This window comes from Leguminivora glycinivorella, chromosome 2 (genome assembly GCF_023078275.1).
Source record: "Leguminivora glycinivorella isolate SPB_JAAS2020 chromosome 2, LegGlyc_1.1, whole genome shotgun sequence".
NCBI lineage: Eukaryota > Metazoa > Arthropoda > Insecta > Lepidoptera > Tortricidae > Leguminivora > Leguminivora glycinivorella.
In genome coordinates, this window is record NC_062972.1 from 14,672,634 (window position 1) to 14,698,214 (window position 25,581).

The 25,581-nt window shown below is 36.3% G+C and overlaps 1 protein-coding gene and 1 long non-coding RNA gene across 2 annotated transcripts in view; one reads left to right on the forward strand and one right to left on the reverse strand.

Moving 5' to 3' along the window:
- The window catches only part of LOC125238021 (suppressor of lurcher protein 1-like), a 421,475-nt gene that overhangs the window by 11,257 nt on the left and 384,637 nt on the right, over nucleotides 1-25,581 (forward strand). The window lies entirely within an intron of this gene.
- Nucleotides 2,487-5,758, reverse strand: LOC125238083. The gene is made up of 3 exons (XR_007178415.1): nucleotides 5,532-5,758; nucleotides 3,911-4,097; nucleotides 2,487-3,488 (listed from the first exon to the last, which is right to left on the reverse strand). It is a non-coding gene; the product is annotated as an uncharacterized LOC125238083 (long non-coding RNA).

A 25,581-nucleotide genomic window follows, 5' to 3' on the forward strand; every position in this document is an offset into this window, starting at 1 on the left:
AAAGTGCATGCTGTTCTTATTAAAATACCAAAGTCACTATAAGTGTGCCGTTCAGATTTGAGGAGTTCCGTTCTGACCATCATCAGAAATTCCACTGCACCAAATGTCACTGTTCTGGACGAAAGTGCATGCTGTTCGTATAAAAATACCAAAGTCACTATAAGCGTGCCGTTCAGATTTGAAGAGTTCCGTTCTGGCCATCATCAGCAGTTCCACTGCACCAAATGTCACTGTTCCGTACCTAAATGCATGCTGTTCCTTTAAAAACACAAAAATCACCATATGTATGCTTTTCAGATTTGAGGAGTTCCCTCGATTTCTCCAGGATCCCATCATCAGAACTGGGTTCTGAGAAAAATGGGACCAATAACCCGTATGCATATACATTCAATCAAAAAAAAAATTTCTAAATCGGTCCAGTAACGGCGGAGATATCGAGGAACAAACATAAAAAACATACAGACGACTTGATAACCGTCCTTCTTGAGATATGAGGCGACGGTTAAAAAGTAACCAAACCACAGTATAAAAAGTAATTCATCATCATCCTCCTTGCGTTATCCCGGCATTTGCCACGGCTCATGGGAGCCTGGGGTCCGCTCTGATAACTAATCCCAAGATTTGGCGTAGGCACTAGTTTTACGAAAGCGACTGCTATCTGACGTTCCTACCCGAAGGGTAACTAGGCCTTAAAAGGATAAAAAGTAATTGTTTTATAAATTGTGCTGCGATCGTTATAAATAAGATTGTAAACAAATATTCAATATTTTATTTATTTATATGGTTAAAAATACACAAATCAATTCGTTTATTTTTTGGATATACCTAAACAATCTAAATTTAGCCCAAATGAAACTTATTTTTTTTGGAAAGTCCGACGAAACATTTTCCTCATTTATTCGACATACAAGAAGGATTTAAGCGTAGGTAATACCAAAGAGGATCGAGTATTATAGAGAGTTACTGTCAAAGTAAAATGTGTAATCACAGACTGCCATCTCTTGACACAGGCTTAAAACTTTTGAACCCCAGTTTTGACAATTTGGCCCATATTCTTAGCTTAATTATTAATATTAGCGCCATCTAGCTGAGCGTAGCCCAAGGGTGTAATGCTATCTAGGCCACCGTACCTTTTTCTGTATGGTACTGAGGTACGTTTTTTTCTTAGACTTTATCTGTCTATACGGAGTTATATATATTATGTCTTTGGTAATACTTTGCACCCGAGAAGGCGGAAAATCCTGAACGGGTATATTAGGACCGATTTTAATTATCTAGGTGCTTGTCTACTCCCACAGGATTTACCTTAATGGCACTAAGTGTGAGGTTTTCTTTTAATGAATGTTTTTTCGGTTTGCGTTATTACTTAATTAATGCCTTCTTATGTACGGTCAACCAATTTGAATCCTAGGCCACTCTAGAACCCTGTCGTATTGACATCGTGCTTAATTTGGCCATTGAAGTCACATTTGGCGTTGACTGTGAAAAGGTTCTACAGTGGCCTAGGATTCAAATTGGTTGACTGTACATTAAAAAGGACAGATTACGATTTACAAAATGCGAGATTGTTATTGTACGAGTATAGTTATTTAACTATAAACAGGTTGTAGGGATTTTAAACAAAATCGATATGTGAAGGGCGAAATGACACATATCTAACTGGCAAATGTAAATGTGACCTTACATTTTTCTTTACATATGTATTCCGCGCTTGTTAATAATTGTCAGATTTGGTGTCTTGAGTAGATTACGCATATACTCGCACACATAATCATGCTGTTGTTATATTGACTAAAGACATTACATTTTCTTCACTCAACTTTCAGCATGCTAATCGGTGTTGCCAGGAAAAGTAGTACCTCAGCAATTCCCGTTTAGTTTGTACATTTGGATCACGTCTCCGATTTGGATAAAAATTGGTAGGCTGATAGATGATGATGCTGAGCAAGATCCACTAGGTTTCCCAAAAGGTTGATTGTATGAAACTTTCTTTTTTTGTTACCGAAAATGTATAGAAATCTGGTAACAAAAAAAAGGTTTCATACAAACTACATAGGACATTTTGGGAAACCTAGTGGATCTTGCTCAGCATCATGGACTCGATCAGCCTACCAATTTTTATTCAAATCGGAGACGTGATCCAAATGTACAAACTTAACGGGAATTACACACCTATAACTTTACGACTCGGTACATGAGAAAGTCTTGGATCACATGTTTTTTTTTTATTTCATGTTTTGAAACATCTTTTTCAGTACAGATGATGTTTTTTTACGCACTAGTGCCAGAAGTGGTTAATAATGTGTCAGGTCGAAACTTCGGAGGTCCATCTGTACTGAAAAACGTCGTACGATACACGTGCAAAAAGGAAATTCGTAACTCGTGTCGATTCAAAACACTCCCTTCGGTCATGTTTTAATTTATCGTCACTCGTTCCAAACTTACTTTTTTACGCCCTTGTATCTGTTAGAGTAAAAACACCAGGATACCACTATTAATTATACAGTTTATTGAACGGAATCTCAAAATACAATCTTAGTGACAAACGCTCCCAATGGAAGCTTCCAGTCCGTCTGACGCCCAGTTGACAGCGATGCCTAGGGATGGGGACCAGCGACTAGTGATGTCCTTACATTCGCCCATTCTGACCTTGACCTTTCGTCCCGAAGGTCTCTGCTATCCATGCTGCTACTGATGACTGCCGCAGTCAACGCAGCCGAAGCAGGCCGCGCCTCCAACGGGTGGCGGTAGACTTCATCTGTTCATTTGTTCTTTTCTTTTCTGCAAAGTGAACAAGAACTTTGTATACTCCAGCTATACACTCAGGCCCTGGTCCTTTGAAGTGATTAACTCGAGAACCGTTGGAAACGGCCGGTGTAGTTTAAGACTAACTTACACCAAGATATGTAATTGGCCTCATTTTATAGTCGAATCATAGTAATGACATAACTAAACTCAAGATTGCATGACCAGACTAGCCTAGTACAAGTAAGTCAGGTCATTATTTAACAAATCCACAGCCTGTAAGGCTTTAAAACTATTAAGATGCGATGGTACGAAAAGTACATGTTTTACCGCCATGATCGATACTATATATTAGTCAAATTAATTATGTAAAATAGATGACATCTAGCGGCGGGCAGGTAATTACTGGTGTACAAAACACCATCTAATATTTGCTTGTAAATAACTTCACCCATCAATACATTTCATTTATTTTCAGGCAAGTATTATGCCATTTATGCCTTAAGTTAAGACTTACGTGAGCGGTGCATTCCAAACTAACCAACCGCTCAATATAATAATGATGATTGGCGTCGTTTAAATAGCAAATACATGGAACAAACTCACAGTTGGCTTCGTCACTGTAGGCCGTGAAGCTCCCCACATGCGCAAGAAGGCGTACAACTCGTGAGAGGTTAACATGACACACCCTATGCGTGATCATAGCCACCTTCCAACACAGCACAAGCTCTTGTTAAGAAGCTCTGTAACATACATGGGAAATACTAAGTTCCTTAATGTAACGAGAACGTGATAATTTTTTTCTTGGAACTAAGCCAGTAGGTGATAGAATCAGTACAACACAACTGTCGTTCAAGTAACATGATAAGGTTACGAGAAATTAATTTACAATTGGCATAGTAGGTGCTCTCAATTACAGATCCGGCTTACATAGCCGTTAAATAATTTAGTAATAAACAATGACAATCAAGACATTACAAAATATTGTCATGTATTTTTTTTTTTTTTTCATGAATATATATTAAGCAGAATACATGGCTGTTCCTTGGCAGGACCTTTAACAACCGCTGATTATTTTTTTTTTCTATCAACATGATAAAATTAATAAATGGTAATAATCAATGTGTACTAGCCACCAATTTTGCTATAAGACAACACACATTACCATATCAAATCTTCATACGAAAGCCACGGTGATACGGCTTCTTTCGTGGCTGTCAGCGCAACGACCGCAGAAGTCGGCCCTTCATGACAAGGTTGTCGCGCAGCCTGTAGCATGCATTCGTTCAGCTAGGCATTCCGAACAGTTGCTCTCTCCGCTCTATTGGAAACCGTAATTTCACCAGCGACCTCTGGAAAGTATGCATGTAAGTGACCCTTTCAAGGTAACTTTGAGATCATTACTCTTTAAGGTCATAAAACATGCTTTTGACAAACAAGGTCTCAAGCTAACCTCTTAAGGATATACCTCTTAAGGACTATATAACACATGATGGCATCTCTGAAGACCTTCATCACAAATAACAGAAGCAGAACAATCCTCTTAAGGATAGACTATATAGCACATGATGGCGTCTGTAAGACCTACATCACAATTAACAGAAGCAGACCAATCCTCTTAAGGATAGTCTATATAACACATGATGGCGTCTGTAAGACCTACATCACAGATAACAGAACAGAACTAGCCTCGTAAGGGTAGTCTATATAACATATGATGGCGTCTGTGAAGACCTACATCACAATAACAGAAACAGAACAATCCTCTTAAGGAAAGTCTATGTAACACATGATGGCGTCTATGAAGACCTACATCACAAATAACAGAAACAGAACAATCCTCTTAAGGAAAGCCTATATAACACATGATGGCGTCTCTGAAGACCTTCATCACAAATAACAGAAACAGAACAATCCTCTTAAGGAAAGTCTATGTAACACATGATGGCGTCTCTGAAGACCTTCATCACAAATAACAAAAACAGACCAATCCTCTTAAGGATAGTCTATATAACACATGATGGCGTCTGTAAAGACCTACATCACAAATAACAGAAACAGACCAATCCTCTTAAGGATAGTCTATATAACACATGATGGCGTCTCTAAAGACCTACATCACAAATAACAGAAACAGACCAATCCTCTTAAGGATAGTCTATATAACACATGATGGCGTCTGTAAAGACCTACATCACAAATAACAAAAACAGACCAATCCTCTTAAGGATAGTCTATATAACACATGATGGCGTCTGTAAAGACCTACATCACAAATAACAAAAACAGACCAATCCTCTTAAGGATAGTCTATATAACACATGATGGCGTCTGTAAAGACCTACACCACAAATAACAAAAACAGACCAATCCTCTTAAGGATAGTCTATATAACACATGATGGCGTCTGTAAAGACCTACATCACAAATAACAAAAACAGACCAATCCTCTTAAGGATAGTCTATATAACACATGATGGCGTCTGTAAAGACCTACATCACAAATAACAAAAACAGACCAATCCTCTTAAGGATAGTCTATATAACACATGATGGCGTCTGTAAAGACCTACACCACAAATAACAAAAACAGACCAATCCTCTTAAGGATAGTCTATATAACACATGATGGTCCGTCTCCAAAGACCTGCATCACAATAATAGGTCTTATGCACATGGTCCGCCTCCTTAGGCCTGCATTGCATAAACAGAACTACTTAAGAAACAATAATCAAAGTGCTAAATGTATAGCAGACATTAAAGTAATCATTATAATTATGACTCACACTTTAAGTGACGGAAATCACTTCATTTGTGGATATCACATTAATTACACTACCATGGATACCACAAGATTCAGGTACAATGTGCTTATCAGGAAACCCTGTGAACAGAATATATTATTAACATCATGTAAAGGCAACACAACTCGGTTCTTAATCCGGCGTGTATATATGCAATGGAAACTCAGTTCTTAATCTGAAAGTAATAAGACAAGCACAACTCGGTTCTTAATCTGAGACTAATAAGACAAAACACAACTCGGTTCTTAATCCGGCGTGCATATATGTAATGACAACTCAGTTCTTAATCTGAGACTAATAAGACAAAACACAACTCGGTTCTCAATCCGGCGTGCATATATGTAATGACAACTCAGTTCTTAATCTGAGACTAATAAGACAAAACACAACTCGGTTCTCAATCCGGTGTGCATATATGTAATGATAACTCAGTTCTTAATCTGAGACCAATAAGACAAAACACAACTCGGTTCTTAATCCGGCGTGCATATATGTAATGACAACTCAGTTCTTAATCTGAGACTAATAAGACAAAATACAACTCGGTTCTCAATCCGGCGTGCATATATGTAATGACAACTCAGTTCTTAATCTGAGACTAATAAGACAAAACACAACTCGGTTCTCAATCCGGTGTGCATATATGTAATGACAACTCAGTTCTTAATCTGAGACTAATAAGACAAAACACAACTCGGTTCTCAATCCGGCGTGCATATATGTAATGACAACTCAGTTCTTAATCTGAGACTAATAAGACAAAACACAACTCGGTTCTCAATCCGGTGTGCATATATGTAATGACAACTCAGTTCTTAATCTGAGACCAATAAGACAAAACACAACTCGGTTCTTAATCCGGCGTGCATATATGTAATGACAACTCAGTTCTTAATCTGAGACTAATAAGACAAAACACAACTCGGTTCTCAATCCGGTGTGCATATATGTAATGACAACTCAGTTCTTAATCTGAGACCAATAAGACAAAACACAACTCGGTTCTTAATCCGGCGTGCATATATGTAATGACAACTCAGTTCTTAATCTGAGACTAATAAGACAAAATACAACTCGGTTCTCAATCCGGACAAACTTATATTTAATATGACAAATAGGGCAAGATAATGATCATCTCTCTTTGTAGATCATTAAACCCATAAAGTCACCTGTTATAAGGAATCATTTAGGTGTAATTTAGATCTAAGTACTTGTATCTTATACTCTGTTTCACTGTGACACTGTGACAATTGTCAATATATCACAAGTAGGTTCAATATGTATTATGTATTCTGAAACATATTGTGGTACTTATTGTGATACATTTTGTCAGTATATAAAAGTATTAGTATCTTCAACATGTACATAACTAAGTTGATCTGAAAGAAAGAAACACAACACAGGCTACTATAGTGGATGTTGATAATTTCAGCCCCAGAGCACTGTGTTTGGATCACTTTTACTTCCGATTTCACACTCATTATGATAAATTATTACTCCAAAGTGTGAATATCTCGTAAACTGCAATGAATCTGAAAGACAACACAAGACACGCCAGCACACTAGGCATGTTCTATCTCTTTGTTGGCACAATTACGGACAGGTATTTGATCAAAGCCTTTGCCTTTTACACTTTTAACTGTAGTATATGGTGCTAGTGTCTTTACTCGTCGAATCAGATCGACTGGTGTTAATTAAATACTGTTGGATGACAATGAATGGTTACGAGCGCGGCGCGAGAATGATGACATTGTCAATTTCGGACAAATTTCATAGTACGGGCGTATATGGGTACTTAATATCGCGCTTCTGAAACTGTTAGAGTAAAAACACCAGGATACCACTATTAATTATACAGTTTATTGAACGGAATCTCAAAATACAATCTTAGTGACAAACGCTCCCAATGGAAGCTTCCAGTCCGTCTGACGCCCAGTTGACAGCGATGCCTAGGGATGGGGACCAGCGACTAGTGATGTCCTTACATATCGTAATACACTATTCTTCATCGTTACATTCTTAGAGTGGCCGTGGTCATTATGTTGGTTTTTGAGTTGCCTCACGACACAACGCCATTCCCCCGCGCAGGGCCGTTTTACGAGCGCATTCATTTATGGTCGCCGTCATTGATCTGATCGATCCACCTCGTTGGATACCTTCCTCTAGCTCTGGTACAGTCAGCTACAGAGAAAAGTAGGTCTACTTTTCTCTGTAGCTGGCTGCACCTCCTTGCATGCAAATTTGTATGGCAGGGGGTCTCCTTTTCTCTGCAGCTGACTGTACTCTCTACTCTTAAACTGAGATATACCTCTATAGGCCAATTCTAACTTACACTGATATCATTAGGGCACTTGAAGGGTGTTAGGTTTTTAGATAGATATCGTGCATTTCGTTTCTGCATACGTTTAGCTGTGTGGGCGTGAGCGAGACGAGACGCACGATGACAATGACATCTTTCGGATATCGATCTGATGTCGGTATATTTTCAATTTGCCTTATAGTTTGCTTAGGTATTTCATAAATAATTGCTTAAGAATTTCTACGAAAAATTGGGTTCTCATAACTGCCTTAATTAAGAGCGAATTAACTGCTATCGGCAGACTGCTCGAAAGAAATTTCTTAAGTATTTTTTTGAGTCTCCTTTTAATTTTGGTATTGATTAAGCTTTTTAAAATTTGCGAAGATTGATTTTTGTTACCGAAAGTTAATTAGGTTTTAAATACAGTCTAAGTTTGTTCTTGTGATATTTTTAATACTCGTAGTAACTAAGAATAGGTACGGTCGTTCTACAATGGTTGTACACTTGATAACAATACTGTATTTATAATTATAATAGTCAAATGTTTTAAAATGTTATAATTCATATTCGATATTATAAGCACTCTACTCATGCACTGAACTCTGGAGAAAATTGTAAAAAATGTTTAGAGTTTACCATATCAATCAATCATTCAAATCGTATTTGCGTCTATTACAAACAATTTACAGTGTCAGATATACTTCTTTCCCAGTAAAGGACTATTTATAATAGTAACAAGTTACAAGCCCTGTTTCATAACGTTATAATAATACATTGTATCGCCAGTGTAGAATCACCATTAGACGCACACTGAACAACGCCAAATAATTAAGGGCTGTTCGGTATAGATTAATTTGGAAACTAATTTGAACGCAAAGTTATTAACTTGTAGTCCGCTGAGAAATCATCACGCCGCGCCCATCGAGACTATCGCTGTCAAAATGTTTCGATACGGCTTGCCTTTCCAGCCTGATGGAACTGTTATTAGTTTACCAATATTATTATATCATATCAAATAGTGCGAGTGTAGTAAAGTTGGAATAGTGCTGGCATGTTATAATGTGGCAGCACTGCAGCATTATTTGGACTTCGTACTAACGTTACGAGTATGCTTGAATGCTTTAAGCTGTCGTGGGATATATTTATGTGTTTAATAGTATTGACCATTATACAATAGATTAAAAGTACCTATGGTGCAGTGGGGTAATTTTTAATGCTATTTTCCTTATTAGGTCCAAAATAAATTCAACATAATTTATTGACGTTTTTTACTGCCACTAATGCTACTATGCAGTTTAAAAAGCTTTACACAGTGGGAATATTCCTGTTACAAGGTTTTTCCTTGGTTTACTCTGCTTTTATATACCTACATAAAAGCAGAGTAAACTATGGACTTATCACTATCAGCTTATTACAAAAGTATTACAAAAGCACTTACATAGGATTCAACGAAATTATCCAATCAAAAAAATTGTAAATTTGTGAGAAAAAAGGCTGCTTTCTGGGGTTTAATTTTATTTTGAAGGTATGGCTCATTGGTTGCGTAAAGAAAAACAATAATAGATCCGCAGTTGTTGACTAGCTGTTAACGATAGGTATACAAACATTTACGCGACATAATACACAACGTCAATAGGTTAATGAGTGAGAATAAATGGCTGCCATCAAATAACCCTTTATTGGTCAATTACCGAAGTACTCGAGCAGTGTGGAACACCTGTTACCGAACTGCGCGACCGCTCGTGCGGTTAGGCCTACTACGGAACCACTATTATAACAATCTCTAATCAACGTATGTATAAATCAAATTATTTTATTATATATTCTTTGCGAAAAGTTGTTTATTATGATCTAAATATTCATATTCACACCATAAGTTGTTGTCAGTGAATAAATTAACAACCTGTATAATGAAACATAAATTCAAGAAGACATATCTACAGTTCTGTTGATTGTTCTTGATTAGACTAGTTCGAGACAGCTTAGTTCTGCGTTCAACTGTGAAGACTATGTTGGATAACTGCAATTTCGTGGTAATTAACCAGTTTGCGATGCAAGCTTGAGTTTCTGTTTTGTTTAGTTTTAATTCGAAGCGTTAGTTTTCATTGTAGCAGTTATATTACAACTGTTTTAATGAGTAGCGAAGTAAACGAACCTATTTAGTGGTGCTCGCTTTTAGATGTTATTTATATTTATAAATAGTGTTTGCGAAATTCGTCCGAAAAACTTGTAGAATAACTAAGCTGTTTCCTATGATTTATTTTAATAAGATTTTTTCTAACTCGAGCAATAGGACTGTTTTATAAACAAACTAGCTTTTGCCGGCAGCTTCACTCGCGTTAAATTCGAAAATTGCGGATATATTATAGTACTATATGTTACTCTCCATCCCTTCAACTATCTCCACTTAAAAAATCTCGTCAATTCGTCGCTCCGCTCCGTTTTGCCGTGAAAGACGGACAAACAAACAGACACACACACTTTCCCATTTATAATATTATGTAGTATAGTATAGTATAGTATATAGTATGTATAGGTATTATTCACGTGAAATTACTAGAATGTCCTGTAACTAACGAAGGTACCATTTATATTTGAACTAGCTTTTGCCCGCGGCTTCGGTCGCGTTAGAAAGAGACAAAAGGTAGCGTATGTCACACTTCATCCCTTCAACTGACTATCTTCACTTAAAAAATCATGTCAATTCGTCGCTCCGTTTTGCCGTGAAAGACGGACAAACAAACAGACACACTCTTTCCCATTTATAATATTATATATTATAATATATTATATAAGGTCCTAATTTATTAGTTGCAGATATTTTAACACATGATACTTTACATTAAAATAATTAACTTTAAATATAAATTAAGAAATCTTTTCATGTAACTTTTTTGATTTCATTTTCCTAACAAAAAAATTAATTATAATTTCGTCTAAAAAAATCATCATGTGCATTATCACATGTCACAATAACACTGTCTATCATGTCAACAATTGTTTCATAATTGTTTGTTGTAAATGTCGTAAAGGTTCGGCGGGAAAACTGCACATGTCATTGAAGTGGCCAGTTACAGTTAAGTGGTACGTAAAAGAGGTACTAGAATCTGTTCAATGAGTTTTCATTTAATAATCACATAAACAGGGTGTTTTTACGTAGCAAATTTGTTTTTCCGTTTTCTCCAAAAAAACATCGTAAAAGCTATAATGTTTCACGGTTTAATATACTCCAGAGACCGAGTACTATCAGCTGTAAAAATATCTGCATCTAATAAATTAGGACCTTATATATATTTGAATAAACTCGTACGTCATTCTTTGTGGTCACGTATTTGACAATGACATATCCAATTCACATCGCTAATAAGTAATATTAAACATTTCACACCATTAGAAAAAGTAGAAAATTTCACTGTAAAATATAAGCTATACTTAATTAAAATAAAGTGGCTACGGTGTATTTTGGCGCATAGGTTTTCCGCGCTCACGTGAACTCCAACACGCCTCTGGCTGGAAGTTTCCAGAACGCTCGTCGGTTACCTGCCAATTACCCGCGGACAGTTTACGTATCGATGTTTTATAAACTATCAGCTTAGTCATTCAGAGTTAAATATTTAAAGATTGTAACTTTTCTTGGGACTCGAACCACTGGAGTGTATCCGAGTGTATGGAGAAGAAACAAATAGACCATGTGTACCAACGTCACAATCGCAGACGCTTAAGTACCGTAAGCGTATCGTAGAAAGCTGTCCTGTCTTTATCGCTCTATTATAGTGGCGTGACAGAGTCAGGCTGCGTTTCGATCGCTACGTAGCGTCAAAGATTGTCACTTCGGCTAGGCCCGCGGAGGTTGCTTCGATAGAAACATGACTGTGTTTGTTAAGAATTTGCTTGATAAAATACCTAGTCGAATGAACGTCATCACACTCCGTGATATTCGTGAATCGTGACAGTAATGTTACGGCGAATAACACTCGCTTACAAGAAAATTGACGAACAGATAACAACAATGAAATGCAAGAGTAATGGCAAAAGATATATCAGCATGTCTCCTTAATTATTTTGCAGGAAAATTATGATATCTGATTACCTAACATAATGTACGTATCAGCTAAACTAAACTAAAAAAGAGGCAAGCCTACAATACATATACCTGTTAGATAAAGTAATAAAAACAAGTTGTATTGTGTTTCAATCTGATATTTATGGACTTTTGGTTTGAATACAAAGTAAATACTTTTATTGCGCTGTAGATATGCCCGATGCCGTATAAAATCATTTCCCAAAATCGGCAAAACGATTTCATTCCATAAAAGTACAGCCCCATTTAAAACTACAAAAGCTTCTTTTTGTGATAGAAAATAAATCCCCAAGTAAGTTACCAATTCGCGTAACAAGAAAGAGTTGCATCGCCTACGATAAACGTTATGTAGGGTATGTTCGGAACGCTTTGAAAAGGAAAGCGCGGAGTTTTCAATTCCTCCGCTGAAGTTGAACGTTGCGGCGTACCTACTTGTTATTTTACTTCTGATAATTATAGGAAGTTTTTAGGATTTTTTGTTTTATTATGTAATCTACCCTGACAATGGTGAATCAAATAACGATAAAACTAAAGTGAATTAGTCCATAAAATACATCAAGTTGTCATAAAGTTATCGAGAAACAAAGTCTTGGTATAGTTTGTCTAAAAACCTTCATGGCCTACATAAGTGTTTTATTGGAATACTAATTATTAACACGTATTTAAACTAGTGCCTGTGTTAAATAAATAAATGTTTCAACCATTTTAACTCATAAAATCATGATTGTCCACAAAAATTGCGGGATTAAAGATTACGAACAAATGAAGTGTTTTCATTCTCTAAATTTTCTATTGGTTCACTTTACTTAATCCATTAACTCAATTAAAGTTCTGTTTCAAATAGACTGCACTCTTACAGTATTGTCTGTAATAGAGATAGAGCCTTCGGTTTAATAGTGTTACAGTACATTTGAAAGTTTTGGATAATAGCAACGTCCTCGGGCTTGAAAACATTTCTAGTTAAGCTCAACTTTGATTGAATCCCACCATTATCGTGATTTCTATTTAGATTGAAGTGTCAACTTAAAACACAGGAAGTTTTGAATAAGCAATTAAAATCAAAAGTCAGCCACTCTCCTTTTCATTGAATAAATTTTGGAATTAATTTTCAACGAGACAAAAGACTCCTTTACCAAACTTTGTTGCGCCAAATTATTGGAATATATAATTGGAGTATTAAAGTGGGAAGTTTGATAACTACACACTCGAATTTATTAAAACTGGTACCAAATAAGAGTGGTGAAATAAATATGAATAAAACTTCGAGAATTACGCCACAAAGCCTCGAAATTCATACATTTCTGCACGCTTACTTCGGCTTCTTTGTATTTATAAGGAAGCCGAAGTTAGAATTATTAGTACAAATTTTCAGAATATTAGAATATGAATATGCAGAAATTATTTGTAATCTGCCTAGACGTTCCGTAATCATCTAGGAACCGTATATTTACGCCATGTCTGTCTATTCTTTGCAGCTTCGCTCAATGAAGGTTAGTGCATTTTAATGTAGGTTTTTACAAATTTAATTAGGTATAAATAAATAAATATTATAGACAGTCTTACACAGATTGACTGAGGCCCACGGTAAGCTCAAGAAGGCTTGGTGTTGTGGGTACTGACAACGATATATATAATATATAAATATTTATATACATAGAAAACATCCATGACTCTGGAACAAATATCTGTGCTCATCACACAAATAAATGCCCTTACCGGGATTCGAACCCGGGACCGCGGCGTAGCAGGCAGGGTCACTATACCGACTGCGCCAGACCGGTCGTTAAACCGGTATACTGTGCATTTAACATTGATATTCCCAAATGTCAATCACACCGATTAAAATGTGAACAAAATATTAGAAAATAATTCGTATACTGTATAGACTACATACCTTCTATAACAGTCCCAAACCTGTTTTGTGTAAAAAAAAAACTAGTAGTTTCACATATTTCTGTCATAAATAACTTACTCGTATCAAGGGCGACAGAATGCAAACCTTGCCACTTCTGTGAAATTCAGTACATATTTTGACCCTGATTGTGTAAAAAAAAAATAAACAGAAGATTTCTGCATTCATTAAATTATATGTGTAGGTAAATTAAGTACCTATTTAAGTAAAGAAACAGTAAATTTATATTCAAAATATTCGTGAAATCACTATCGAGAACAAGTTCGGTACGGTAAGATACTAGGAAGGTTTTTTTTTTTCAAATTTTATTATTAAATTAAAATTCGACCTAGTTGGGTCTTAATTGTTGAAATTACCAACACTAAATCTTTCTTCAATTACCTAGCTGTCATTTAATATTTATCTCTCACAAAAAAGTAAAGATTTAAAAGATCTAAACAGAATAAATGCTATATTCATAATTCATCCTTACCCTGGATAAGGCACAAAAATGCTTTCATAGCTGTTTAAAACATTTGCGCGACTGCCAAATCCGATGAATAAAATCGTATTTATTTTACCCATTCCCACACAAGTACCTGAGAGAGTTTAGGAGGGAAAAACATATTTTGCACTATTTTTTGTCTTATTAGAGTTATTAGTCTTATTACTAGGTCCCTAAGTTACTTACTTGTGAATACATTTAATATCACTACTTCAAACATTCTTAGAGTAACGCAACTAATATATTGCTCGTCCTAGTTATTTAAGAAGGAGACAGTTAGGTACATAACATGATCTCAAATATTATGTTACGTATATTCGGGACGTAGAAACAACATTGGTTCTTCAAACATCTCATAACAGATATACGATATAAAGGTAAAATTTGAGACGAACGAAAATAGTTATGATAAGAAAATGTATAATATTGTCGTTTTCAAACAAAAATAAATATAGAAGATACAAATTAAGTTTAGTTTTGATCATCATTTACATGAATACGTGCCTTACTTCTAAACAGCTATTTATATGTATGCCAGTACTTCCTAGATATTTCAATAAACGTACAATATAATGTGTAAAATAATAGTATATTGTGCAACAAGGTAAGGGTAAGGGGGATTTTGTCCACGAGTGTTAATAGCTCGCGACAGCCGCAGGCTGAGTTAAACACAATATTTTTCATCACATTTGAGAGGAAAACACAGAGGAAAAAAATCATGAAGCAAAACCTTCAATGAATGGCGGCGCCGCTGCGACCAGTAGTCTATCTTCACCTATATCGGATTCTTCATATAAATCCATTGTTCTTGATTACAAACGCTTTTTGAGCACAAACAAACAATAAAATACTGTATGTAAATTAAATGCAATGTTCAAAGAAACATACAATTGAACTCATTTTACGTGTCCGTCAAGATATATTGTCAACATTTTCTGTTGTACTGCCCGTTGCTATGGCAACGCGGTCAAGCGCAAATCATTGGCCGTCACAATTTCCTGCCAGATTGCAAATCATAACGATTTATCAACGTGAAATTTACAAAATAACATAAATAAAATGCGTATTTTTCATACCGTATAATATTTTTTTATAGCTTAATAGTCAAATTTTAGTTGTGCAAAAAAATCTTGGCTGATTGAAACATCCTTTGCCTGAAGTATTGTACGGATTGTATTAATTTTTAAAACTTAATCCATTACTCCCTTGGGAATAAAATAGTACATTATTCTTCAGTACACGTAGACGCAATGGGACCTTTGAACAGCAAATATGATGAAAATAGTACATTGTGCAACAAGGGAGGTAAGGGGGTCATTAAATACGAGTGTCCTAATATATTCACGACAGCCGCAGGCTGGAGTGAATATAGACACGAGTATTTAATATCCTTACCTCCTGAGTTACACACAATGTTTTTCATCACATTTGAGAGAAAAATACAAACAAAAAAGTCATAAGGCAAAACCTTCAACGCAACGACGGCGCAAAGACCAGTAGTGTATCTTCATCTATATCAGATTATTCACATTAAATTCCATTGTTTTTGATAACAAACACTTTTTGAACGAAAACAAACACGAAAATCCTGAATATGAATTAAATGCAATGTTCAAAAAAGCATATAAATCATATAATTGAACTAAATTTTTACTTATTTATTTCATTCATTAATTTTTGATCTGTTGTACTCTCCGTTGCTAGGCAACGGTGGGCGCCTTGCGCTGGCACGCGGTCAAGCGCGAGTCGAGAACATATTGTCAGATTGTAAATTATAACGATTTATCTGAGTTAAATTTACGAAATAAATGCAAAACACACTGAAATAATTCTAAAACATAAATAAATTGCATTTTTCATGCCGTATAATATCTTTTGTAGCTTAATAGTCAAATTTTGGTTGTGCAACAAAAATCCTTGGCTGATTGAAACATCCTTTGCCTGAAGTATTGTACGGATTGTATTAAATTTTAAAACTAAATCCATTATTCCCTTGGGAATAAAATAGTACATTATGCTTCAGTACACGTAGACGCAATGAGACCTTTAAACAGCAAATGTGATGAAAAAGTATTTAATCTTCTAAAGACAAGTTCTCTTTAATTTGCAAAATATAAAGTATTTGGTGGATTTTTATGAAAGACCTCCCGTTTCTATTCTAGCACAAAACCTTCTAGACCGTTACTGACTCACAATGGACTTTGCTATCTACTACGACGAGAGATATTAAAGACTTTCCCAACTTTAAGTCTAGATACAAACACTTAAAATAAACAAAGGATTATTTAACAGGATTATACTCCAATCTATATTGAACAGATAAATAATACAGTGTTAAAGCTATTGCACAGTTTAAATAAATGGAATCTGTGGTTCAATTGGACAAAAATGATATAATGTATTACCATTTGCGCACACATATATTATCGCAAACAAAATATATGGAGCTCGTACGGCAACATTTGTTATCCGTATTTATTTGATAATGTCAAGGAAAATAATGAAGAGCCCCGACAGGAATTAACTCGATCACAAATTGTCAAAAAAATTATATTGTGTTTAAGACTGGAAAGGGAAGAAACTCGTATAAGGTACAGCGGGTCAAATCTCGACTCGACTGGTCCATTTTTTCCATGTTTTAAAATGTTTGCATTATTAAATAGAGTGTCCACCGGTTATATTATATATGGTAGACGTGTTCAGTGGATACATGTAGAACTTAGCATCATACTTATAGTGTAATAATGGAAAAAATGGATTTGTTACAATGGCCCCCCAGTCGAGATTTGCCCCGCTGTACCTTACAGAATTAAATGATGTTAGTTTAGGGTCCTTAATTAATTTGATTACTAATCGACTTTAAAAAAAAACCGGCCAAGAGCGTGTCGGGCCACGCTCAGTGTAGGGTTCCGTAGTTTTCCGTATTTTTCTCAAAAACTACTGAACCTATCAAGTTCAAAACAATTTTCCTAGAAAGTCTTTATAAAGTTCTACTTTTGTGATTTTTTTCATATTTTTTGAACATATGGTTCAAAAGTTAGAGGGGGGGGGACGCACTTTTTTTTCCTTTAGGAGCGATTATTTCCGAAAATATTAATATTATCAAAAAACGATCTTAGTAAACCCTTATTCATTTTTGAATACCTATCCAACAATATACCACACGTTGGGGTTCGAATGAAAAAAAAAACAGCCCCCACTTTACATGTATGGGGGTACCCTAATAAAACATTTTTTCCCATTTTTTATTTTTGCACTTTGTCGGCGTGATTGATATACATATTGGTACCAAATTTCAGCTTTCTAGTGCTAACGGTTACTGAGATTATCCGCGGACGGACGGACGGACGGACGGACGGACGGACGGACGGACGGACGGACGGACGGACGGACGGACGGACGGACGGACGGACGGACGGACGGACGGACGGACGGACAGACAGACATGGCGAAACTATAAGGGTTCCTAGTTGACTACGGAACCCTAAAAAGAAGAACGTTTTTAATACACTTTCATGAATATATTTGCATAATGTTCAGGTAAGGAACACCCGGGGTATGAACATTTATGTGGAGTAAAATGAAACGGCATGCGTTACGTCTTTATTATAAGTTGTAAACAATTGAAAATTTGCCCATGTCACCTTGAACCTCGGACCACCGTGCCTGAAAACCAAGCAGAAACTCTTGAGCTACAGATACAGTTAACAAACCGTTCGCAACAGACCATAAAGACGTACAGTCAATCAATTTGAATCCTAAACTATTCTAGAACCATTTCACAGTAAACGTCACAGTCTCCCAGTGACAAATAAAGCACGGCGTCAATAAGACAGGGTTTCAGAGTGAACGTAAGTGTAGCTTGCATTGCACCGGTGTGTACTCAAAAATCCTGGCAAACGCGAATTTTCTAGTTTTCAAGCGTTTTTCTTTCGCGTTAGTATACGCAAAATATGGTCGTTAATTTCGTCGACCGCGCATCGGCTGAGCGTGGCTCAGTCGAAAGAGGTCGGTCAATGTTCGCAGGCACATCGCGGGTGTCAGGGTTTCGAATCCCAGTCAGAAATAAAGTTTTTTTTTTGGTATTTATAAGAGTTTTTTTAACCTAAAGACGTGATATAATAAAGTAGAACCGAGCGAAGCTGGGTCGCCCAGATATTATATCAACAATGAGTAAGGTTTTATGATACTTAGTTAACCTAACTACCTACGTTTTTGGTCAAAAGTCAATTATTCTGATTATGATACCTACTAGCCTTAATAGGTTTTCAAATCTTACTTAAGGTTGATTCAGATCCAGAGCTTGAAATTCATACTTTTTTTAATGCATCCTTTTTTAAAATCAATTTTCCTATAAAATAAAAAAGGTTTTTAGGTCGTGACTTTTGAGATTAGTATTTATCATTGGAAGTAAGTTTTGAATAAGTATTCGTATTGTGTGGGATTCTCTTCGTAGCCGATGTGTAATATTGTTGTAAGCGGCTCTAGCAAACAGGATTACTGGGGGACGTGCCTCGCAAAATCTAATTCAGAGTTGCGCGCTGATGCTTTTGCTATGCCAGTTACGCTATTCAGAGTCTAATGCTTTTCTAATCAATGCATAACATAGCTGACGTGAATATTTGACTTAATACATATAGGTAGTTATTTTGATCGTCTTACTCGTACAATTAGGCCTAGGAATGAAACTGGTTGATTTGTACGTTTTCATACGATCATGGAGTTGGGATGCATAATATCCGCGCCGTTACGTTTAGGTAAAAAATGTTTTTATTCATTAATAATTACATAGGTACCTATATTTTTTGCTTAAAACTACAATAATACAATAAATAAGATCTATTACAATACAAAGCTTAAATTAGGTAAAATAACACTATAAAATAAGTAAAAAAATTTAACACATAACTTACGATAATTATAATGTTTTCATCGGAATTCGAACTAAGGGTCAATATTCTTTCCTGAGCTAAACCGTCAAAGTACTTAAATAATTACAGAATATAAAAAAATAAAATAAAATTTCACGAAATAATTTTATTATAGTATAAATTCTAAACAATGAATATTATTTAAAACTTCACTATCACAGAGCTAAATGATAGGCTCAAGTAGGATTTACGCGCGACAATGACGACTTGAGTGCTGCAAGGTGAATGGCTGAGACTTGATAAGTGAAAATATGTGGGTGCGAAGTAGGCTTGAGGTCACAGTCTTTAGCGACCTTACCGTAATGTCAGTCAACTGTGTGAACTTAGTTACTTTTTTTAATGAAATAGGCAGCAAACGAGCAGACGAGCCGCCTGATGGAAAGCAGTCATCGCCGCCCATGGACATAAGCAACATCAGGGGAGTCACTTATGCGCTGCCGACCTTTAAGAACCCTCAATACCTGCTTCTTGAAGAACCCCATGTCATAGCGCAAGGGGAACACCTTAGAAGGTAGCTCATTCCACAACTTGCAAGTTCTGGGCAGAAACAAGCGAGAGGCACGTTTGTTCTTGGTTTGCCACGTATCTAGAAAGTGTTTCATCGTGTTTATATTATTTCTAATCATACTTTTACAGAAATACGTTACAAAAAAGGCTATCTCTAATACAAGGTCGGGAATAAAGTTTGTTGTGTAACATACGAAGAATTGGGGTAGGGAAAGGCGAAGGGGGTAATAATTAATAACCTAGCATATTCCATAATCAAAAAGTGGAATTATGGGCATTGCGATCATTTCAAATTACGTTGAAGGATGGAAATATAATTATGATACCTAACATAAGGCGAAGGTTTTGTTCACGAATAAAACAAAAAAGTAAATTTATGGACTCGCCCACCGAGGGTTCCGTGCCTACAAAACGTTACTCACATAATTCTAAAGACTGGGCTAGGCTAGAAGTATAGGTTCTCTAATGAGCATAATTGTGTTTAACGCCACCTCTCAACGAATTCGCGAACTAATTAGCACAGCTTGCGTGAGGTCTTTTATAATGTTAACCAAATTCAACATTTTTTATTTTATTTCAAAGTAGGTGTTTTATGTAAAATTTCGTAGCTATAAATTTTAACACCCTTATGCATACACTAAAGTATCCAGCCGATAAAGTTCGTTTGTCCCTTTCTATCACACCAATACGTCGGAAAGGGACAAACGAAATTTATCGGCTTGATAACTTTAGTGTACGTTTATGAATAACGGGGTAAGTAAGTATGGTAAACATCAGAAAGGGTGAGTAAAACAATCTGAAAGGTTCTAAGTTTTACTTAAAGGTTTTTTTAATCTAATCCAAATTTGGTTATGGTAGCTGAAAAAGTATACAGAATTAACGCAAGTTTCTAGCGGGAAATTACTAAATAAATATTATTTAAATTTTAACTTCTGATTAGCAGAAACGTCTGCGCTGGAGTATCGATTCAGAGGCCGTGAGTTCAAGTCTCACCCAAGGCAGACATTTTCCACTTTTAAATTTAAAAATATTATTTAGTAAATACATTATATATCGAAACTTATTACTGAAGAAGAAGGTTCAAAATTTAATGAATACAGGTGTATAGATATTTATGTAGCTTACCGTACGATAAAAAGTATAATTCATACACTTAATTGTAAAAATGTAATGTATACGGATTAATTAATTTAATATAGATAGGTAATTATTGATATATGGCAAAACGAAGGAAATTGTTTACACCTCCGCAAATAAGTGAAGGCATGTTTACAAAAACAACATAACTATCATTTTTTGCGGATTTGAGTTTTTGGTATCATAGCATTCGTCTAAGCAGGATCTATACGTAGAGCAAAAGATAGTGTCCAAAAATTACCCCAATTGTCCACACTCAGTCCCCAAAAATATACCCATTTTGCAAAAACTACATATCTACATTGTTTTTTACAAAAAGAACATAACTGTATATCGTTCACGTAAAAAACTTAATTTTCAATAAAATATATACAAACTCTTTTTAGTTTACGTAACGTTTTAGGCAACTAAGGCAACTACTGGCAAATAAGGGTCCCCCCACATCTAGCGTCTCGCGAACGTCGTCGCCTCTCCAACGCCTGCGCGGCGTCGACGCCGCGCTTCCGCAGCGCCGACGCGACGTTGCGGCGCTTCTCGAGCGTCGACGTCGCAGTAACGTCCGCGCGGCGTCGACGCCGCGTTAGCGCCGCGCCTCCTCGACGTCAGTGGCAGTAAACCAAAAGTAGCTTATACGTTAGTTCGTATGCCTTAACTAATTTTTTGAAAAGTTATTTCTATAATGTAGGTGCATCAAGGCGACTTGTTTACAGAGGGTCTGTGGCCTGTGTTGTATCAACTACGTTTGACCTATTGCTTCCCTGTCACACTTACGATTCCCAAGTGCGACAAATGTGTCAAAAGGTTCACGGCAGGCCCTCCTCAAGGAATGCATCAGAAAAACTGTCATTTCATAGAAATATTGTAAAAACACTAAACATAGAATGTGTCGAAGAAACGGGAGCAAAAAGCAATATTTACGCGTCTAGCGACCGTCATGATGCAGAAATTTAAGGTTTTTGATGAGTAGATTACGTTTATTTGCCATAATTTGTTAGTTACTAAAAATACCGGGAATCCGGTATTACAATATTAAATACCGGTTTTGAAATCTACCCCAAAAATCCCGAGATACTGGGATCTCGGGTATTGTAAGGCCTAGCTGGACGTTGGTCGCCGCTGGCATCGCGGAGGCGCTGCGCGGGCGCGGCGTTGGCGCTGCGTCGACGCCGCGCGGGCGTTGGAGAGGCGACGACGTTCGCGTGACGCTAGATGTGGGGGGACCCTAAGTGTACGATTGTAAAAAAATGGAAACAAAACTATCTCGTTTGATGTACGTAACCTGTCCAGAAGTTTCATTCACATCTTAAAAATGAGTGGAAATAACATTTCATCCCCAGAATCGTTGAAAAGTCTTACCCTAAAGAATATTGCTAAAATTTTAAATGATGTCGTGCTTATGAGTCTTTACTTCCCCTTAATCCTCACAAAGTAGGCGACTTGAGAAAATTGATGCAGTTTTTGGTCAAACCATCGAGCCATCAATTCTACCAATCAATTTTGTATAATACGTGTCAAGAATCGTCGTCTCTGGAAGTAGATAACGATGACAACAGCAGCGGATGTGAAGATTAAAGTAGATCCACTAGTTTAGTAAGATAAATGATAGAATACAAAACATAATTTCTATAGAAACTTCTTTTATTTTCTAACAAAAAGAACATAACTAACAAAATTTTACAAAAACAGCATAACTGACGAACTTATTTTTCATATTTTCTCCAAAAATAATTGTCTTTGAGATGTGTAATCGTGTGTTTCGGAACTAATGGCCACTTACTTAAATAACGTATACAGCGTTTATGTCCAATAGCTAATATATAAGAAGACATTTAGTTTTTTTCGTTTCCTGTAAATTCATGTCTAGTGTAGTTATGTTGTTTTTGTAAACATGCCTTCAAGTATCTAATGATAATTTTTAATTTACCATGTTACTTCACGTAAAAATGTCTATTGAGTTTCTGCCACAGACCACCATGTGGTTTCTGCATATTCTGCGCTGTGCATAGAATTTGCAGAGACATTGCAGAGAGCGCACGCAGACACCGGCGCGGCGCCAGTGGACGCGTCTGTGTGCGTGAGCTAGGTATGCATACAACTACAACTACTGTAGGCACCGCCCCCCTCAGTAGATCGATGCGATAACATCAATTTAAAAACTTCCCGAGCCTCGTGGCGCCCACCATACAAAATTTTTGCTAGGGAATTTTGATTCTTATTGTACTTGAGATTGAATTCAATTTCAGTTATTCGAAAAATTTTATAAACAATAGAAATTATATTTTATTTGTTTATGAGAGTTAAAATTCCATTGAAACCATTATGTACTTTAGAAAGTACATTCGGCGCCACGAGGCTAGATACACTGTCACCTACAAATTCGACACTCAAAAGTGTCCGATCGCTTAGTTGCAAATGTGTGCGTCTAGTTGACAAACGAAAACTTCGCAATGTAGTAAAAACTACTTTCATTTTTTTACAAAAACAACGTTATTTCTTAGAAATTAAAGTTCAATTTCAAATGCAAGTAATTGGCGGTTATGACATTAATAAATGTGATCATCGCGCAAGCCATAAAATTTTATTACCGCAGGTGGCAAGTGTGCTTATTTTTAAACAAATCTACGTCTTATTGCAACCAACATAAGTTTAATTCAGTTCGCGCTGCTGCGCGGTAGTTTAGAACGATGCAATAGTCCATCGATAATCAGATAATCACCTAAAAACGCGACGAACGCCGTCCACTGCCGCGATCTAGATAATGAATATGACACTGAATTGTGCAAACTATTGGACATAAACCGTGGACGTGGCCTTGAGCGTTCGGATGAATCGGATGGTGTCCTACCGCAATCTGAGGCGCTGAATGTTTTAAGACTGTGCACACTTACGCCGTGTCTCGCGTGGGCGACGGTCGCGCGACCGTCACCTTCACGTCTCATCGCATCGTCTACTTCCATATCGATAAGGTTTGATTTCGTATGCGTCGCATCGCCGTCGCGCGACCATCGCGCGACCGTCGCCCACGCAAGCCATCGGCTTATCAGTCGCGGTCGTCAGCCGCGTCCGTCAGACGCGTCCCATAATTTGTTTCAAGCTTTATACACAAGTTTTCCTTTCAATAGCAATAGCTAACGTAACGCTTGACTTGAGTAATAAAAACTGTATAGTTAAATTAATGAAATATGTATAAGTAGGATATTGAAATCTTCTTTCTTCGTTGAGCCATCACAGCTAACTTTAACTTACAAACGATCTTAAGCACCTGCACTTCTGAAGGCGCTTAAGTCATTTTTGCTAATAAAAAAAAACCACAACTTTCAATGAACATTGGTCAAGTGCGAGTCGGTTTTCGACTTTTCCATACAAAGAACTCATGAGCGCCTGAACGACTATGATGGCAAAGTTAACGTTTCGCACTTTCAAGACTTTACGTATATATCTCGGAAACGATAAGAGATAGAGCAAAATGGACTTCAGATTTGGGCTTTCGGTGGTACAAATTCTATGTTTTTGTCAACAGACACCTTTTTTTGGACCGATTTGAATAAAATTTTGCTCAGTCAATTTATAAACAGTCTTAAGCGCCTCCTTTTTAGTAGGAACTTAAGTCATTTTGTACAAATGAAAAAAAATTTGAACAAGTTCTAAAAGGAAAAAGACAGAAATGAATTTCTTTATACCTGTCCAACTCGCTTACACAATTTTAAGACGTTTAGTAACTACTTGCAGCGGCAGTGACTGAAATTCGTAATCTAAGTTTTTTTCTCTTAAGTCCGACTTACGCTTGACTGTAGATTTCTAATAGGTTTTCCTGTAATCTACAGGGAGAGGGCTATCTCGTGTATTTTTTTGAAAATTTTACGCTAAGTAGTTTCGGAGATAAGGGGGAATGGTCATTTTTTGCTTATTTTCTTAAATTACTTCTAAATTACCAAAACAAAAAATATAAAAAAAATATATTTCAGATGCTGATAAAATGCTCTTTCATTTGATATGTAACACAATATAGTTTTAATAACTTTGATTTTTAATTTTCAATTTTACCCCCCAAAAGTGACCCCTGTGATTAAATTTCATTTAATTAAATTACATGTCCGTCTTTGGGCCATAGGTTTACATACGTGTGCCAAATTTTAAGTAAATCGGTCCAGTAGTTTCGGAGAAATCGGCTGTGACAGAGGGACAGACAGACACGCGAGTGATCCTATAAGGGTTCCGTTTTTCCTCTTTGAGGTACGGAACCCTAAAAATGAAAACATATTAATAGGAGAATATATTCAAATAAAGTTCTTAAAAGCTTTTTAGTGGCATCCAGTGGGTGTTCAATAAAACTGGCTCAACATATCTTATTCTCTGAAATTCGTCTCGCTGAAAAAATCCTAATCCAAGATTTGCGTCGAATGAACCGGCTTTCAATTGTTACGTTTTCCCATGACTTAGGCTTCGTTGGCGCTTTGTTATTTAAATCGGGGTTTTAAATGCGATTCTGTTTTGAGTAATCTGCTTCTCGTGGAACAATTTTTAATGCGCATTATTTTTAATGTATCGCAATGTTAAAAGAAAATATTTTATATTATTTACTGCGATATGAAGTATTTACTTCACTTAAGCCACCACATACATAACATAACATAACTACGGGCGTAGTATTCAGCATACATAACATAACATAACTACGGAC